Source organism: Lithobates pipiens, unplaced genomic scaffold (assembly GCF_037356315.1).
Source record: "Lithobates pipiens isolate NorthernLeopardFrog02 unplaced genomic scaffold, aLitPip1_a1.2 Scaffold_18, whole genome shotgun sequence".
Lineage (NCBI taxonomy): Eukaryota > Metazoa > Chordata > Amphibia > Anura > Ranidae > Lithobates > Lithobates pipiens.
This window is the reverse complement of record NW_027507758.1, coordinates 494084219-494103813: the sequence shown is the minus strand read 5'-3', so window position 1 is coordinate 494103813 and position 19595 is coordinate 494084219. Positions and strand designations below refer to the sequence as shown.

General features: G+C 48.6%; 1 protein-coding gene across 3 annotated transcripts in view; it reads right to left on the bottom strand.

Moving 5' to 3' along the window:
• LOC143988780 (alpha-1,4-N-acetylglucosaminyltransferase-like) overlaps positions 1-19595 on the bottom strand; it is a 337591-nt gene that overhangs the window by 93303 nt on the left and 224693 nt on the right. The gene's annotated exons all lie outside the window — the stretch shown is intronic.

The window sequence follows — 19595 nt, the reverse complement described above, 5'->3', positions numbered from 1 at the left end:
CCCTCGAGACTGGTCCCGTTCCGGCTCCGCCCCCCTTTTATATGGCTCCTCCCCCTTGCGTGTTTCTCTTCCTCCACCTATCCTCTGTCTTGGTGTCTCTAGGCACCCGGTCATGCCCGCCCCTCCATTACCCCTCCCCTTCAGTACGTGTCATTCCGGGGCTCCCTGGACAATCCTTTGGCAAATTCCTGTCAAGCCCCTGTGCACAGATTCACAGCCCAGGTAGCGTGTCTCTTTGTTACCATGGGCCGTGTCCATTTGCAAGGGTGAGCCTACATCTCTGCGCCATGGACTCCAACCTAAGTAAGCCCTAACAGCTGCAAACTGTGCAATCAGAACCAATCTATCCAAAAGTGTCACACACACACACACACACACACACAAATGGGACCTTCAATATCACAGGATCAGACAGCTGTACCTCTAGTAATGTTGTGTACCTCATCCAATACAAAAGATGTAGCAAAGGATCTTATGTTGACGCAACAGGACAGATGTTGCAAGAGAGGATGAATTTGCACAGACATACTGTGACGAAGGTGTGGTTGGAACACACGCAGAGAGTAGGCACACACAATGCTTTTATTAAACAACAGGGAGTTGGCTCTCAGTCAGGTAGCAGGAATTTTAGGCAGACTAGGCGTTAACCAAGTAATACAGGGTTAGGCACATAGGGATGGCAGAGTTCTGGCAAGCAAAAAGATTAATCTACACACAGGGCTGGGTGCACAATGTTGATGGCAGCATTCTTGCAGACAAAAGGGGTTAATCTGCACATGGACTGGCCACCCAGTGAGGCTGGCAGAGTTCTAGTAGGCAAAGGGTTAATCCACACACGGGTCTGGGCACGTGACAGGGATGGCAGAGTTCTAGAAGGCAAAAGGGTTTAACCTACACACAGGATTGGGCACACTGTGGGGATGTTTGGAATATCTTTATCTGCTGATTGTTAAACTTTCTGCCATACACATATTGCTATTGTGGTGTAGGATCTGGGCCTGCTGTCCCACCATCCCTTTTTCTTTCCTTCATTCTCTTTCCTTCCCTCTCTCCCCATCTCTTTTTCTCCCTTTCTTTCACTCCCTCCATCCCTCTTTTCCTTCCCCCTGCATCCCTCTTTCGTCTCAGACCCTATGTAACCACCAGGGCTGTCTTTAAAGTAGGGCAAAAGGGACAGCTGCCCTGTGCCCTGTCATTGTTGTGGGGCCCAAAGCAGCTGCCTCATACTTGCCAACTATCCAAATTTAAATTCCCTCGTCCCTTTAGGTTTTATTCCTGTGCTTTGTCCTGATATTTCAGTGTGATGTTCTGTTACTAATGCTGCCCAGCTCTGTCCTATTATTGTGTATAGATGACTCACCTGCAGACCATGTGTTTACATGTAAATACCGGCATTGATATGTACATAGTGTCAACATTCATATGTAGATAAAGGTGGTATTCATATGTATATCATGCCTCCCTGATGTCCTAGCCACCATCACCTATTCTGAATGCTGCCCACTGGGGAGATAAAGGGGAATGCTTAAAAGTCCGACCTACAGCCGTGGTCATTAAGCCTATCATCAGCATGTTCTGCAAAGGTAAGAAAATTGCTTCTATTACATTGGTGACCAGTTTTGAAACTCCTCTTTATATTGGTAGTCGGTAAGAAAAATCAGCATTGCCATTGATCGAAACGAGAGCAAACCTGCATGGACGGCCCAAGAAAATTTTTGCCCAGGGTCCAATCAATATTAAAGACGGCCCTGGTAACCACACCCTTTAACCACTTGAGCCCCAGACAACTTGGCTGGCCAAAATCCAGGCTACTTTTTGCGATTCGGCACTGCGTCTCTTTAACTGACAATTATGCGGTCGTGTGACGTGGCTCCCAAACAAAATTTACATTTTTTTCCCCACAAATAGAGCTCTCTTTTGGTGGTATTTGATCACCTCTCCAGTTTTTATTTTTTGCACTATAAACAAAAAAAAAGAGCGACAATTTTGAAAAAAAAAAAATAAATTAAAAAATTTTGCTATAATAAATATCCTCCAAAATATATAAAAACTGTCATTAAGTGCAGGCGTTTGAGAGGCGTTAAAAAGCCCCCTCAAATGCCTATGCACAAGATACATTAGACAGCACATAGGGGGTTATTTACTAAAGGCAAATCCACTTTGCACTACAAGTGCAAAGTGCACTTGAAATTGCACTGAAAGTGCACTTGGAATTGCACTTGGAAGGGCAGTCACTATAGATCCAAGGGTGACATGCAAGGAAGATTTAAAAAAAGCAGCATTTTGCACTTGTAGTGCAAAGCGGATTTGCCTTTTGTAAATAACCCCCAGAGTGCTGTTCACACTAGGGGTTAGCATCGCGTTTCACACTGGAGTGAGAAGAGAGCACAGGCATTAAATGATTGGCGGAAATGCACACAGACTTTCCTGGCCTGCTTCAGGACATCCTGTAAGCCGGGGTACCTGCCCAAGAACCGCTGCACCACCAGGTTAAGGACGTGAGCTACACAGGGCACATGGGTCAGTTGTCCTTGTCGGAGGGCGGAGAGGAGGTTGGTGCCATTGTCGCAAACCACCATTCCTGGCTTAAGCTGGCGTGGCGTCAACCACCTCTCGGCCTGCCCCTGCAGAGCTGACAAAACATCCGCCCCAGTGTGGCTCCTGTCCCCCAAACAAACCAGCGCAAGCACGGCATGGCATCGTTTTGCCTGCGTACTTGCGTAGCCCCTGGAAAGCCTATGGAGCACCGCTGGTTCTGAGGACAGAGCACTGGAAGAGGCCATGGAGGAAGAAGAAGAGGAGGGGGTGGAGGAGAGAGGTGTGTCACAACCAATATTAGCATTTTGGAGGCGTGGTGGCGGAACAACCTCCAACACTACTGCACCTTGTCCTGCATCCTTCCCAGCTGCCAGAAGAGTGACCCAATGGGCCGTGAAAGACAGGTAACATCCCTGTCCATGCCTGCTGGATCATGAGTCAGCGGTAATATGCACCTTACCGCTGACCGCCCTGTCCAGCGAGGCAAGGACATTGCCTTCCACATGCCGGTAGAGAGCCGGAATCACCTTCTGTGAGAAAAAGTGGCGTTTGGGGACCTGCCACTGAGGAACCGCACATTGTACAAACTTACGGAAGGGGTCCGAGTCTACCAACTGAAAAGGCAGCAGTTGAAGTGCTAGCAATTTAGCCAAGCTAGCATTCAACCGCTGGGCATGTGGATGGCTGGGAGTGAACTTCTTTCGCCGGTCCAGCAGTTGGGGCAGGGACATTTGCCTGCTATAATGGAACGTGGGTGTACTGCTAGCAGAGTGCCCGGAAGCACTTGGCTGTGACACATATAATTCTACACCTTCATTCCTCTCAGAGCAGGTTTCAGAGAGGACTGAAGGTCTAGTGGGGTTGGAGATGCCAGCTGATGAGGAGCAAGGAGAGGTCCGCTTTGTTCTTTGGTGTGGGTCTTTGAGGTACGCTTGCCAACGAGCTGCATGGCAGGTCAACATATGTCTGGTCAAGCATGTGGTGCCCAAGCAGCTGATGTTTTGGCCACGCGAGATACGCTTGAGACATATGTTGCAAATAGCAGTGGTGCGATCTGATGCACTCGTCTCAAAAAAGGCCCACACCAAAGAACTTTTAGAATAACGCGCAGAGGCAGCGCCCTGCACAGGCGGAGCTCTGCGGTGTAATTCAGTCGGTGTGCTGCCCCTAAGCTGGCCCCCGGAGGGCATCCTGCCTTGTTGGACATGTGCCGCCTCCTCCTCCTCCCTCCAACCAGGCACCCACGTGGAGTCAGTGCCCTCATCATCCCCTCCCTCTTCATCGCTGTAGCAAACCTGGCAATATGCTGCAGCTTGTGGAACATGACTGCCAGATTGCTGTCCTTCTTGAGCATCCCCTCTCTCTGCATTCATGCTACTGCCTTCCTCTAGCTGAGTGTCATCATTAGAGCCTACAAAACACTGGGCATCCTCCTGGAGCATGTACCCAACACTGTGCTCAAAGAGTTCAGGAGACTCCTCAGGAGGACGTGGTGGGTCTAGGGAAGGAGTCACTGATGATGACATTGAGACAAGGGAAGACGATGCGTTGGCAGCTGCTTTGCTAGTACCCTGAGACTGGGTGAGAGAGGATGAGGAGGATGAAGAGGGCTTAGTCATCCACTCTACCAAGTCATTGGCATGTTGCGGTTCAACATGTCCAGCTGCCGAAAAGAAGGACAAGCGTGTCCCATGGCCACGTGCTGATGACAATGCACCGCGTCCACGACCAGCACTGTTGTCTCTAGACACAGAGCCTGCTTGCCCTCTTTTATCGGCTCGCGCCTGTCTGCCTCTCCTTGCTGGCCTTCCAGACATGGTAATGGCCTGAAGGGAGTTGGGTAAAACAGCAGTTGGGTAGTGTATATTGTGCTGGAGGCACACAACACCCACTAACTCCTGCAGATGCCTTTATTATAGAACACCAGAGATAAAGGGGTATACTGTAATGGAGTCACACAACACCCACTAAGCCCTGCAGATGGCTCTATTAGAGAACAGCAATAAAGGGTAGATACAGGTGTATATTGTGCTGGAGGCACACAACACCCACTAACTCCTGCAGATGCCTTTATTATAGAACACCAGAGATAAAGGGGTATACTGTAATGGAGTCACACAACACCCACTAAGCCCTGCAGATGGCTCTATTAGAGAACAGCAATAAAGGGTAGATACAGGTGTATATTGTGCTGGAGGCACACAACACCCACTAACTCCTGCAGATGCCTTTATTATAGAACACCAGAGATAAAGGGGTATATACAGATGTATACTGTGCTGTGCTGGAGGCACACACAACTTCCAATAACTTCTGCAGATGGCAGATGGCTCAAATAGAGAAGAGCTATGTAGGTGGATATAGCGGTGTGTACTGGGTACAGAGCACGCAGACAGCACGCACAAGCTCCTAACACTACTGACTGCAAGCTCTATTATAAAAGATAGATCACTAGCTATATAGGGGAGGTGAATATAGTGGTGTATACTGCGGTCAGGGCACGCAGACAACAACCACTACAGAAGAGCAAGATCGAAAATCGTCCGATAACGATCGGTGTATACTGTGTTGAAGGTACACAGAACACCCACTAACTGCTTCAGACGCCAACACACTACACAAGGCCGCCGTGCTGGCGGCCTTATATAGTGTGGGGCGTGTACTACACAGCCTGAGCTATGATTGGCCACAGGCATCCTGCCTGTGGCCAATCATGGCTCTCCTCGCTGCTGGCACTGTGATTGGCCAAGCATGCGGGGTCACAGTGCATGCTTGGCCAATCATGAGCCAGCAATGCACTGCGATGACGCAGTGCATTGTGGTCCGTGAGCACCACATGAATTTGGCACGAAAACGGCCCATAACGTTCGGAATTCGCCGAACGGGCGAACAGCCGATGTTCGAGTCGAACACGAAGCTCATCCCCAATTCTGATTATTAAGTCACAAATAATGGAGACAAATCCTGTAATAAAACATGCTGCTGTCACGGTCCCTACCATGTCTTTTAGACGGCCAGGTGTGGTCACGCCCCAAGTGGCTCTGGGTGGTATTTAACTCATGACTGCCAGTTGTTGCTTCTGTTTCTTTACCTCTGGGCCACACTTCAGTTCTATTCAGCCTGCGTTCCAATCATGCCTAGTTTAGCATAAAGTACTGTGAGCAATTCTCTGTTTGTACCTGTCACTCCTGGATCAGCTGAGGCAGGTTACCTAATTAGCTGGGTATAAAACCCTGTCTCACTCTGAGGGCTTTGCCAGTTCATTTTGTCATGTTTGCCAAGTGTTCTTGTGTGCCTGTCTGCTGTTGCAGAGTTCTAGTGTTCCAAGACTGACCCGGCTTCAGACCCTGGCTTGTTTATCATTTATTCTTACTTCTGGAAACCCTGACTATGGCTTTACCTGGACAATCCTTTGGCAAATTCCTGTCAAGCCCCTGTGCACAGATTCACAGCCCAGGTAGCGTGTCTCTTTGTTACCATGGGCCGTGTCCATTTGCAAGGGTGAGCCTACATCTCTGCGCCATGGACTCCAACCTAAGTAAGCCCTAACAGCTGCAAACTGTGCAATCAGAATCAATCTATCCAAAAGTGTCACACACACACACACACACACACACACACACACACACACACACACACACACACACACAAATGGGACCTTCAATATCACAGGATCAGACAGCTGTACCTCTAGTAATGTTGTGTACCTCATCCAATACAAAAGATGTAGCAAAGGATTTTATGTTGACGCAACAGGACAGATGTTGCAAGAGAGGATGAATTTGCACAGACATACTGTGACGAAGGTGTGGTTGGAACACACGCAGAGAGTAGGCACACACAATGCTTTTATTAAACAACAGGGAGTTGGCTCTCAGTCAGGTAGCAGGAATTTTAGGCAGACTAGGCGTTAACCAAGTAATACAGGGTTAGGCACATAGGGATGGCAGAGTTCTGGCAAGCAAAAAGATTAATCTACACACAGGGCTGGGTGCACAATGTTGATGGCAGCATTCTTGCAGACAAAAGGGGTTAATCTGCACATGGACTGGCCACCCAGTGAGGCTGGCAGAGTTCTAGCAGGCAAAGGGTTAATCCACACACGGGTCTGGGCACGTGACAGGGATGGCAGAGTTCTAGAAGGCAAAAGGGTTTAACCTACACACAGGATTGGGCACACTGTGGGGATGTTTGGAATATCTTTATCTGCTGATTGTTAAACTTTCTGCCATACACATATTGCTATTGTGGTGTAGGATCTGGGCCTGCTGTCCCACCATCCCTTTTTCTTTCCTTCATTCTCTTTCCTTCCCTCTCTCCCCATCTCTTTTTCTCCCTTTCTTTCACTCCCTCCATCCCTCTTTTCCTTCCCCCTGCATCCCTCTTTCGTCTCAGACCCTATGTAACCACCAGGGCTGTCTTTAAAGTAGGGCAAAAGGGACAGCTGCCCTGTGCCCTGTCATTGTTGTGGGGCCCAAAGCAGCTGCCTCATACTTGCCAACTATCCAAATTTAAATTCCCTCGTCCCTTTAGGTTTTATTCCTGTGCTTTGTCCTGATATTTCAGTGTGATGTTCTGTTACTAATGCTGCCCAGCTCTGTCCTATTATTGTGTATAGATGACTCACTTGCAGACCATGTGTTTACATGTAAATACCGGCATTGATATGTACATAGTGTCAACATTCATATGTAGATAAAGGTGGTATTCATATGTATATCATGCCTCCCTGATGTCCTAGCCACCATCACCTATTCTGGATGCTGCCCACTGGGGAGATAAAGGGGAATGCTTAAAAGTCCGACCTACAGCCGTGGTCATTAAGCCTATCATCAGCATGTTCTGCAAAGGTAAGAAAATTGCTTCTATTACATTGGTGACCAGTTTTGAAACTCCTCTTTATATTGGTAGTCGGTAAAAAAAATCAGCATTGCCATTGATCGAAACGAGAGCAAACCTGCATGGAGGGCCCAAGAAAATTTTTGCCCAGGGTCCAATCAATATTAAAGACGGCCCTGGTAACCACACCCTTTAACCACTTGAGCCCCAGACAACTTGGCTGGCCAAAATCCAGGCTACTTTTTGCGATTCGGCACTGCGTCTCTTTAACTGACAATTATGCGGTCGTGTGACGTGGCTCCCAAACAAAATTTACATTTTTTTCCCCACAAATAGAGCTCTCTTTTGGTGGTATTTGATCACCTCTCCAGTTTTTATTTTTTGCACTATAAACAAAAAAAAAGAGCGACAATTTTGAAAAAAAAAAAAATAAATTAAAAAATTTTGCTATAATAAATATCCTCCAAAATATATAAAAACTGTCATTAAGTGCAGGCGTTTGAGAGGCGTTAAAAAGCCCCCTCAAATGCCTATGCACAAGATACATTAGACAGCACATAGGGGGTTATTTACTAAAGGCAAATCCACTTTGCACTACAAGTGCAAAGTGCACTTGAAATTGCACTGAAAGTGCACTTGGAATTGCACTTGGAAGGGCAGTCACTATAGATCCAAGGGTGACATGCAAGGAAGATTTAAAAAAAGCAGCATTTTGCACTTGTAGTGCAAAGCGGATTTGCCTTTTGTAAATAACCCCCAGAGTGCTGTTCACACTAGGGGTTAGCATCGCGTTTCACACTGGAGTGAGAAGAGAGCACAGGCATTAAATGATTGGCGGAAATGCACACAGACTTTCCTGGCCTGCTTCAGGACATCCTGTAAGCCGGGGTACCTGCCCAAGAACCGCTGCACCACCAGGTTAAGGACGTGAGCTACACAGGGCACATGGGTCAGTTGTCCTTGTCGGAGGGCGGAGAGGAGGTTGGTGCCATTGTCGCAAACCACCATTCCTGGCTTAAGCTGGCGTGGCGTCAACCACCTCTCGGCCTGCCCCTGCAGAGCTGACAAAACATCCTCCCCAGTGTGGCTCCTGTCCCCCAAACAAACCAGCGCAAGCACGGCATGGCATCGTTTTGCCTGCGTACTTGCGTAGCCCCTGGAAAGCCTATGGAGCACCGCTGGTTCTGAGGACAGAGCACTGGAAGAGGCCATGGAGGAAGAAGAAGAGGAGGGGGTGGAGGAGAGAGGTGTGTCACAACCAATATTAGCATTTTGGAGGCGTGGTGGCGGAACAACCTCCAACACTACTGCACCTTGTCCTGCATCCTTCCCAGCTGCCAGAAGAGTGACCCAATGGGCCGTGAAAGACAGGTAACATCCCTGTCCATGCCTGCTGGATCATGAGTCAGCGGTAATATGCACCTTACCGCTGACCGCCCTGTCCAGCGAGGCAAGGACATTGCCTTCCACATGCCGGTAGAGAGCCGGAATCACCTTCTGTGAGAAAAAGTGGCGTTTGGGGACCTGCCACTGAGGAACCGCACATTGTACAAACTTACGGAAGGGGTCCGAGTCTACCAACTGAAAAGGCAGCAGTTGAAGTGCTAGCAATTTAGCCAAGCTAGCATTCAACCGCTGGGCATGTGGATGGCTGGGAGTGAACTTCTTTCGCCGGTCCAGCAGTTGGGGCAGGGACATTTGCCTGCTATAATGGAACGTGGGTGTACTGCTAGCAGAGTGCCCGGAAGCACTTGGCTGTGACACATATAATTCTACACCTTCATTCCTCTCAGAGCAGGTTTCAGAGAGGACTGAAGGTCTAGTGGGGTTGGAGATGCCAGCTGATGAGGAGCAAGGAGAGGTCCGCTTTGTTCTTTGGTGTGGGTCTTTGAGGTACGCTTGCCAACGAGCTGCATGGCAGGTCAACATATGTCTGGTCAAGCATGTGGTGCCCAAGCAGCTGATGTTTTGGCCACGCGAGATACGCTTGAGACATATGTTGCAAATAGCAGTGGTGCGATCTGATGCACTCGTCTCAAAAAAGGCCCACACCAAAGAACTTTTAGAATAACGCGCAGAGGCAGCGCCCTGCACAGGCGGAGCTCTGCGGTGTAATTCAGTCGGTGTGCTGCCCCTAAGCTGGCCCCCGGAGGGCATCCTGCCTTGTTGGACATGTGCCGCCTCCTCCTCCTCCCTCCAACCAGGCACCCACGTGGAGTCAGTGCCCTCATCATCCCCTCCCTCTTCATCGCTGTAGCAAACCTGGCAATATGCTGCAGCTTGTGGAACATGACTGCCAGATTGCTGTCCTTCTTGAGCATCCCCTCTCTCTGCATTCATGCTACTGCCTTCCTCTAGCTGAGTGTCATCATTAGAGCCTACAAAACACTGGGCATCCTCCTGGAGCATGTACCCAACACTGTGCTCAAAGAGTTCAGGAGACTCCTCAGGAGGACGTGGTGGGTCTAGGGAAGGAGTCACTGATGATGACATTGAGACAAGGGAAGACGATGCGTTGGCAGCTGCTTTGCTAGTACCCTGAGACTGGGTGAGAGAGGATGAGGAGGATGAAGAGGGCTTAGTCATCCACTCTACCAAGTCATTGGCATGTTGCGGTTCAACATGTCCAGCTGCCGAAAAGAAGGACAAGCGTGTCCCATGGCCACGTGCTGATGACAATGCACCGCGTCCACGACCAGCACTGTTGTCTCTAGACACAGAGCCTGCTTGCCCTCTTTTATCGGCTCGCGCCTGTCTGCCTCTCCTTGCTGGCCTTCCAGACATGGTAATGGCCTGAAGGGAGTTGGGTAAAACAGCAGTTGGGTAGTGTATATTGTGCTGGAGGCACACAACACCCACTAACTCCTGCAGATGCCTTTATTATAGAACACCAGAGATAAAGGGGTATACTGTAATGGAGTCACACAACACCCACTAAGCCCTGCAGATGGCTCTATTAGAGAACAGCAATAAAGGGTAGATACAGGTGTATATTGTGCTGGAGGCACACAACACCCACTAACTCCTGCAGATGCCTTTATTATAGAACACCAGAGATAAAGGGGTATACTGTAATGGAGTCACACAACACCCACTAAGCCCTGCAGATGGCTCTATTAGAGAACAGCAATAAAGGGTAGATACAGGTGTATATTGTGCTGGAGGCACACAACACCCACTAACTCCTGCAGATGCCTTTATTATAGAACACCAGAGATAAAGGGGTATACTGTAATGGAGTCACACAACACCCACTAAGCCCTGCAGATGGCTCTATTAGAGAACAGCAATAAAGGGTAGATACAGGTGTATATTGTGCTGGAGGCAAGCAACACCCACTAACTCCTGCAGATGCCTTTATTATAGAACACCAGAGATAAAGGGGTATATACAGATGTATACTGTGCTGTGCTGGAGGCACACACAACTTCCAATAACTTCTGCAGATGGCTCAAATAGAGAAGAGCTATGTAGGTGGATATAGCGGTGTGTACTGGGTACAGAGCACGCAGACAGCACGCACAAGCTCCTAACACTACTGACTGCAAGCTCTATTATAAAAGATAGATCACTAGCTATATAGGTGAGGTGAATATAGTGGTGTATACTGCGGTCAGGGCACGCAGACAACAACCACTACAGAAGAGCAAGATCGAAAATCGTCCGATAACGATCGGTGTATACTGTGTTGAAGGTACACAGAACACCCACTAACTGCTTCAGACGCCAACACACTACACAAGGCCGCCGTGCTGGCGGCCTTATATAGTGTGGGGCGTGTACTACACAGCCTGAGCTATGATTGGCCACAGGCATCCTGCCTGTGGCCAATCATGGCTCTCCTCGCTGCTGGCACTGCGATTGGCCAAGCATGCGGGGTCACAGTGCATGCTTGGCCAATCATGAGCCAGCAATGCACTGCGATGACGCAGTGCATTGTGGTCCGTGAGCGCCACATGAATTTGGCACGAAAACGGCCCATAACGTTCGGAATTCGCCGAACGGGCGAACAGCCGATGTTCGAGTCGAACACGAAGCTCATCCCCAATTCTGATTATTAAGTCACAAATAATGGAGACAAATCCTGTAATAAAACATGCTGCTGTCACGGTCCCTACCATGTCTTTTAGACGGCCAGGTGTGGTCACGCCCCAAGTGGCTCTGGGTGGTATTTAACTCATGACTGCCAGTTGTTGCTTCTGTTTCTTTACCTCTGGGCCACACTTCAGTTCTATTCAGCCTGCGTTCCAATCATGCCTAGTTTAGCATAAAGTACTGTGAGCAATTCTCTGTTTGTACCTGTCACTCCTGGATCAGCTGAGGCAGGTTACCTAATTAGCTGGGTATAAAACCCTGTCTCACTCTGAGGGCTTTGCCAGTTCATTTTGTCATGTTTGCCAAGTGTTCTTGTGTGCCTGTCTGCTGTTGCAGAGTTCTAGTGTTCCAAGACTGACCCGGCTTCAGACCCTGGCTTGTTTATCATTTATTCTTACTTCTGGAAACCCTGACTATGGCTTTACCTGGACAATCCTTTGGCAAATTCCTGTCAAGCCCCTGTGCACAGATTCACAGCCCAGGTAGCGTGTCTCTTTGTTACCATGGGCCGTGTCCATTTGCAAGGGTGAGCCTACATCTCTGCGCCATGGACTCCAACCTAAGTAAGCCCTAACAGCTGCAAACTGTGCAATCAGAATCAATCTATCCAAAAGTGTCTCACACACACACACACACACACACACACACACACACACACAAATGGGACCTTCAATATCACAGGATCAGACAGCTGTACCTCTAGTAATGTTGTGTACCTCATCCAATACAAAAGATGTAGCAAAGGATTTTATGTTGACGCAACAGGACAGATGTTGCAAGAGAGGATGAATTTGCACAGACATACTGTGACGAAGGTGTGGTTGGAACACACGCAGAGAGTAGGCACACACAATGCTTTTATTAAACAACAGGGAGTTGGCTCTCAGTCAGGTAGCAGGAATTTTAGGCAGACTAGGCGTTAACCAAGTAATACAGGGTTAGGCACATAGGGATGGCAGAGTTCTGGCAAGCAAAAAGATTAATCTACACACAGGGCTGGGTGCACAATGTTGATGGCAGCATTCTTGCAGACAAAAGGGGTTAATCTGCACATGGACTGGCCACCCAGTGAGGCTGGCAGAGTTCTAGCAGGCAAAGGGTTAATCCACACACGGGTCTGGGCACGTGACAGGGATGGCAGAGTTCTAGAAGGCAAAAGGGTTTAACCTACACACAGGATTGGGCACACTGTGGGGATGTTTGGAATATCTTTATCTGCTGATTGTTAAACTTTCTGCCATACACATATTGCTATTGTGGTGTAGGATCTGGGCCTGCTGTCCCACCATCCCTTTTTCTTTCCTTCATTCTCTTTCCTTCCCTCTCTCCCCATCTCTTTTTCTCCCTTTCTTTCACTCCCTCCATCCCTCTTTTCCTTCCCCCTGCATCCCTCTTTCGTCTCAGACCCTATGTAACCACCAGGGCTGTCTTTAAAGTAGGGCAAAAGGGACAGCTGCCCTGTGCCCTGTCATTGTTGTGGGGCCCAAAGCAGCTGCCTCATACTTGCCAACTATCCAAATTTAAATTCCCTCGTCCCTTTAGGTTTTATTCCTGTGCTTTGTCCTGATATTTCAGTGTGATGTTCTGTTACTAATGCTGCCCAGCTCTGTCCTATTATTGTGTATAGATGACTCACCTGCAGACCATGTGTTTACATGTAAATACCGGCATTGATATGTACATAGTGTCAACATTCATATGTAGATAAAGGTGGTATTCATATGTATATCATGCCTCCCTGATGTCCTAGCCACCATCACCTATTCTGAATGCTGCCCACTGGGGAGATAAAGGGGAATGCTTAAAAGTCCGACCTACAGCCGTGGTCATTAAGCCTATCATCAGCATGTTCTGCAAAGGTAAGAAAATTGCTTCTATTACATTGGTGACCAGTTTTGAAACTCCTCTTTATATTGGTAGTCGGTAAGAAAAATCAGCATTGCCATTGATCGAAACGAGAGCAAACCTGCATGGACGGCCCAAGAAAAATTTTGCCCAGGGTCCAATCAATATTAAAGACGGCCCTGGTAACCACACCCTTTAACCACTTGAGCCCCAGACAACGTGGCTGGCCAAAATCCAGGCTACTTTTTGCGATTCGGCACTGCGTCTCTTTAACTGACAATTATGCGGTCGTGTGACGTGGCTCCCAAACAAAATTTACATTTTTTTCCCCACAAATAGAGCTCTCTTTTGGTGGTATTTGATCACCTCTCCAGTTTTTATTTTTTGCACTATAAACAAAAAAAAGAGCGACAATTTTGAAAAAATAAAAAATAAATTAAAAAATTTTGCTATAATAAATATCCTCCAAAATATATAAAAACTGTCATTAAGTGCAGGCGTTTGAGAGGCGTTAAAAAGCCCCCTCAAATGCCTATGCACAAGATACATTAGACAGCACATAGGGGGTTATTTACTAAAGGCAAATCCACTTTGCACTACAAGTGCAAAGTGCACTTGAAATTGCACTGAAAGTGCACTTGGAATTGCACTTGGAAGGGCAGTCACTATAGATCCAAGGGTGACATGCAAGGAAGATTTAAAAAAAGCAGCATTTTGCACTTGTAGTGCAAAGCGGATTTGCCTTTTGTAAATAACCCCCAGAGTGCTGTTCACACTAGGGGTTAGCATCGCGTTTCACACTGGAGTGAGAAGAGAGCACAGGCATTAAATGATTGGCGGAAATGCACACAGACTTTCCTGGCCTGCTTCAGGACATCCTGTAAGCCGGGGTACCTGCCCAAGAACCGCTGCACCACCAGGTTAAGGACGTGAGCTACACAGGGCACATGGGTCAGTTGTCCTTGTCGGAGGGCGGAGAGGAGGTTGGTGCCATTGTCGCAAACCACCATTCCTGGCTTAAGCTGGCGTGGCGTCAACCACCTCTCGGCCTGCCCCTGCAGAGCTGACAAAACATCCTCCCCAGTGTGGCTCCTGTCCCCCAAACAAACCAGCGCAAGCACGGCATGGCATCGTTTTGCCTGCGTACTTGCGTAGCCCCTGGAAAGCCTATGGAGCACCGCTGGTTCTGAGGACAGAGCACTGGAAGAGGCCATGGAGGAAGAAGAAGAGGAGGGGGTGGAGGAGAGAGGTGTGTCACAACCAATATTAGCATTTTGGAGGCGTGGTGGCGGAACAACCTCCAACACTACTGCACCTTGTCCTGCATCCTTCCCAGCTGCCAGAAGAGTGACCCAATGGGCCGTGAAAGACAGGTAACATCCCTGTCCATGCCTGCTGGATCATGAGTCAGCGGTAATATGCACCTTACCGCTGACCGCCCTGTCCAGCGAGGCAAGGACATTGCCTTCCACATGCCGGTAGAGAGCCGGAATCACCTTCTGTGAGAAAAAGTGGCGTTTGGGGACCTGCCACTGAGGAACCGCACATTGTACAAACTTACGGAAGGGGTCCGAGTCTACCAACTGAAAAGGCAGCAGTTGAAGTGCTAGCAATTTAGCCAAGCTAGCATTCAACCGCTGGGCATGTGGATGGCTGGGAGTGAACTTCTTTCGCCGGTCCAGCAGTTGGGGCAGGGACATTTGCCTGCTATAATGGAACGTGGGTGTACTGCTAGCAGAGTGCCCGGAAGCACTTGGCTGTGACACATATAATTCTACACCTTCATTCCTCTCAGAGCAGGTTTCAGAGAGGACTGAAGGTCTAGTGGGGTTGGAGATGCCAGCTGATGAGGAGCAAGGAGAGGTCCGCTTTGTTCTTTGGTGTGGGTCTTTGAGGTACGCTTGCCAACGAGCTGCATGGCAGGTCAACATATGTCTGGTCAAGCATGTGGTGCCCAAGCAGCTGATGTTTTGGCCACGCGAGATACGCTTGAGACATATGTTGCAAATAGCAGTGGTGCGATCTGATGCACTCGTCTCAAAAAAGGCCCACACCAAAGAACTTTTAGAATAACGCGCAGAGGCAGCGCCCTGCACAGGCGGAGCTCTGCGGTGTAATTCAGTCGGTGTGCTGCCCCTAAGCTGGCCCCCGGAGGGCATCCTGCCTTGTTGGACATGTGCCGCCTCCTCCTCCTCCCTCCAACCAGGCACCCACGTGGAGTCAGTGCCCTCATCATCCCCTCCCTCTTCATCGCTGTAGCAAACCTGGCAATATGCTGCAGCTTGTGGAACATGACTGCCAGATTGCTGTCCTTCTTGAGCATCCCCTCTCTCTGCATTCATGCTACTGCCTTCCTCTAGCTGAGTGTCATCATTAGAGCCTACAAAACACTGGGCATCCTCCTGGAGCATGTACCCAACACTGTGCTCAAAGAGTTCAGGAGACTCCTCAGGAGGACGTGGTGGGTCTAGGGAAGGAGTCACTGATGATGACATTGAGACAAGGGAAGACGATGCGTTGGCAGCTGCTTTGCTAGTACCCTGAGACTGGGTGAGAGAGGATGAGGAGGATGAAGAGGGCTTAGTCATCCACTCTACCAAGTCATTGGCATGTTGCGGTTCAACATGTCCAGCTGCCGAAAAGAAGGACAAGCGTGTCCCATGGCCACGTGCTGATGACAATGCACCGCGTCCACGACCAGCACTGTTGTCTCTAGACACAGAGCCTGCTTGCCCTCTTTTATCGGCTCGCGCCTGTCTGCCTCTCCTTGCTGGCCTTCCAGACATGGTAATGGCCTGAAGGGAGTTGGGTAAAACAGCAGTTGGGTAGTGTATATTGTGCTGGAGGCACACAACACCCACTAACTCCTGCAGATGCCTTTATTATAGAACACCAGAGATAAAGGGGTATACTGTAATGGAGTCACACAACACCCACTAAGCCCTGCAGATGGCTCTATTAGAGAACAGCAATAAAGGGTAGATACAGGTGTATATTGTGCTGGAGGCACACAACACCCACTAACTCCTGCAGATGCCTTTATTATAGAACACCAGAGATAAAGGGGTATACTGTAATGGAGTCACACAACACCCACTAAGCCCTGCAGATGGCTCTATTAGAGAACAGCAATAAAGGGTAGATACAGGTGTATATTGTGCTGGAGGCACACAACACCCACTAACTCCTGCAGATGCCTTTATTATAGAACACCAGAGATAAAGGGGTATACTGTAATGGAGTCACACAACACCCACTAAGCCCTGCAGATGGCTCTATTAGAGAACAGCAATAAAGGGTAGATACAGGTGTATATTGTGCTGGAGGCAAGCAACACCCACTAACTCCTGCAGATGCCTTTATTATAGAACACCAGAGATAAAGGGGTATATACAGATGTATACTGTGCTGTGCTGGAGGCACACACAACTTCCAATAACTTCTGCAGATGGCTCAAATAGAGAAGAGCTATGTAGGTGGATATAGCGGTGTGTACTGGGTACAGAGCACGCAGACAGCACGCACAAGCTCCTAACACTACTGACTGCAAGCTCTATTATAAAAGATAGATCACTAGCTATATAGGTGAGGTGAATATAGTGGTGTATACTGCGGTCAGGGCACGCAGACAACAACCACTACAGAAGAGCAAGATCGAAAATCGTCCGATAACGATCGGTGTATACTGTGTTGAAGGTACACAGAACACCCACTAACTGCTTCAGACGCCAACACACTACACAAGGCCGCCGTGCTGGCGGCCTTATATAGTGTGGGGCGTGTACTACACAGCCTGAGCTATGATTGGCCACAGGCATCCTGCCTGTGGCCAATCATGGCTCTCCTCGCTGCTGGCACTGCGATTGGCCAAGCATGCGGGGTCACAGTGCATGCTTGGCCAATCATGAGCCAGCAATGCACTGCGATGACGCAGTGCATTGTGGTCCGTGAGCGCCACATGAATTTGGCACGAAAACGGCCCATAACGTTCGGAATTCGCCGAACGGGCGAACAGCCGATGTTCGAGTCGAACACGAAGCTCATCCCCAATTCTGATTATTAAGTCACAAATAATGGAGACAAATCCTGTAATAAAACATGCTGCTGTCACGGTCCCTACCATGTCTTTTAGACGGCCAGGTGTGGTCACGCCCCAAGTGGCTCTGGGTGGTATTTAACTCATGACTGCCAGTTGTTGCTTCTGTTTCTTTACCTCTGGGCCACACTTCAGTTCTATTCAGCCTGCGTTCCAATCATGCCTAGTTTAGCATAAAGTACTGTGAGCAATTCTCTGTTTGTACCTGTCACTCCTGGATCAGCTGAGGCAGGTTACCTAATTAGCTGGGTATAAAACCCTGTCTCACTCTGAGGGCTTTGCCAGTTCATTTTGTCATGTTTGCCAAGTGTTCTTGTGTGCCTGTCTGCTGTTGCAGAGTTCTAGTGTTCCAAGACTGACCCGGCTTCAGACCCTGGCTTGTTTATCATTTATTCTTACTTCTGGAAACCCTGACTATGGCTTTACCTGGACAATCCTTTGGCAAATTCCTGTCAAGCCCCTGTGCACAGATTCACAGCCCAGGTAGCGTGTCTCTTTGTTACCATGGGCCGTGTCCATTTGCAAGGGTGAGCCTACATCTCTGCGCCATGGACTCCAACCTAAGTAAGCCCTAACAGCTGCAAACTGTGCAATCAGAATCAATCTATCCAAAAGTGTCTCACACACACACACACACACACACACACACACAAATGGGACCTTCAATATCACAGGATCAGACAGCTGTACCTCTAGTAATGTTGTGTACCTCATCCAATACAAAAGATGTAGCAAAGGATTTTATGTTGACGCAACAGGACAGATGTTGCAAGAGAGGATGAATTTGCACAGACATACTGTGACGAAGGTGTGGTTGGAACACACGCAGAGAGTAGGCACACACAATGCTTTTATTAAACAACAGGGAGTTGGCTCTCAGTCAGGTAGCAGGAATTTTAGGCAGACTAGGCGTTAACCAAGTAATACAGGGTTAGGCACATAGGGATGGCAGAGTTCTGGCAAGCAAAAAGATTAATCTACACACAGGGCTGGGTGCACAATGTTGATGGCAGCATTCTTGCAGACAAAAGGGGTTAATCTGCACATGGACTGGCCACCCAGTGAGGCTGGCAGAGTTCTAGCAGGCAAAGGGTTAATCCACACACGGGTCTGGGCACGTGACAGGGATGGCAGAGTTCTAGAAGGCAAAAGGGTTTAACCTACACACAGGATTGGGCACACTGTGGGGATGTTTGGAATATCTTTATCTGCTGATTGTTAAACTTTCTGCCATACACATATTGCTATTGTGGTGTAGGATCTGGGCCTGCTGTCCCACCATCCCTTTTTCTTTCCTTCATTCTCTTTCCTTCCCTCTCTCCCCATCTCTTTTTCTCCCTTTCTTTCACTCCCTCCATCCCTCTTTTCCTTCCCCCTGCATCCCTCTTTCGTCTCAGACCCTATGTAACCACCAGGGCTGTCTTTAAAGTAGGGCAAAAGGGACAGCTGCCCTGTGCCCTGTCATTGTTGTGGGGCCCAAAGCAGCTGCCTCATACTTGCCAACTATCCAAATTTAAATTCCCTCGTCCCTTTAGGTTTTATTCCTGTGCTTTGTCCTGATATTTCAGTGTGATGTTCTGTTACTAATGCTGCCCAGCTCTGTCCTATTATTGTGTATAGATGACTCACCTGCAGACCATGTGTTTACATGTAAATACCGGCATTGATATGTACATAGTGTCAACATTCATATGTAGATAAAGGTGGTATTCATATGTATATCATGCCTCCCTGATGTCCTAGCCACCATCACCTATTCTGAATGCTGCCCACTGGGGAGATAAAGGGGAATGCTTAAAAGTCCGACCTACAGCCGTGGTCATTAAGCCTATCATCAGCATGTTCTGCAAAGGTAAGAAAATTGCTTCTATTACATTGGTGACCAGTTTTGAAACTCCTCTTTATATTGGTAGTCGTATAGAAAAATCAGCATTGCCATTGATCGAAACGAGAGCAAACCTGCATGGAGGGCCCAAGAAAAATTTTGCCCAGGGTCCAATCAATATTAAAGACGGCCCTGGTAACCACACCCTTTAACCACTTGAGCCCCAGACAACGTGGCTGGCCAAAATCCAGGCTACTTTTTGCGATTCGGCACTGCGTCTCTTTAACTGACAATTATGCGGTCGTGTGACGTGGCTCCCAAACAAAATTTACATTTTTTTCCCCACAAATAGAGCTC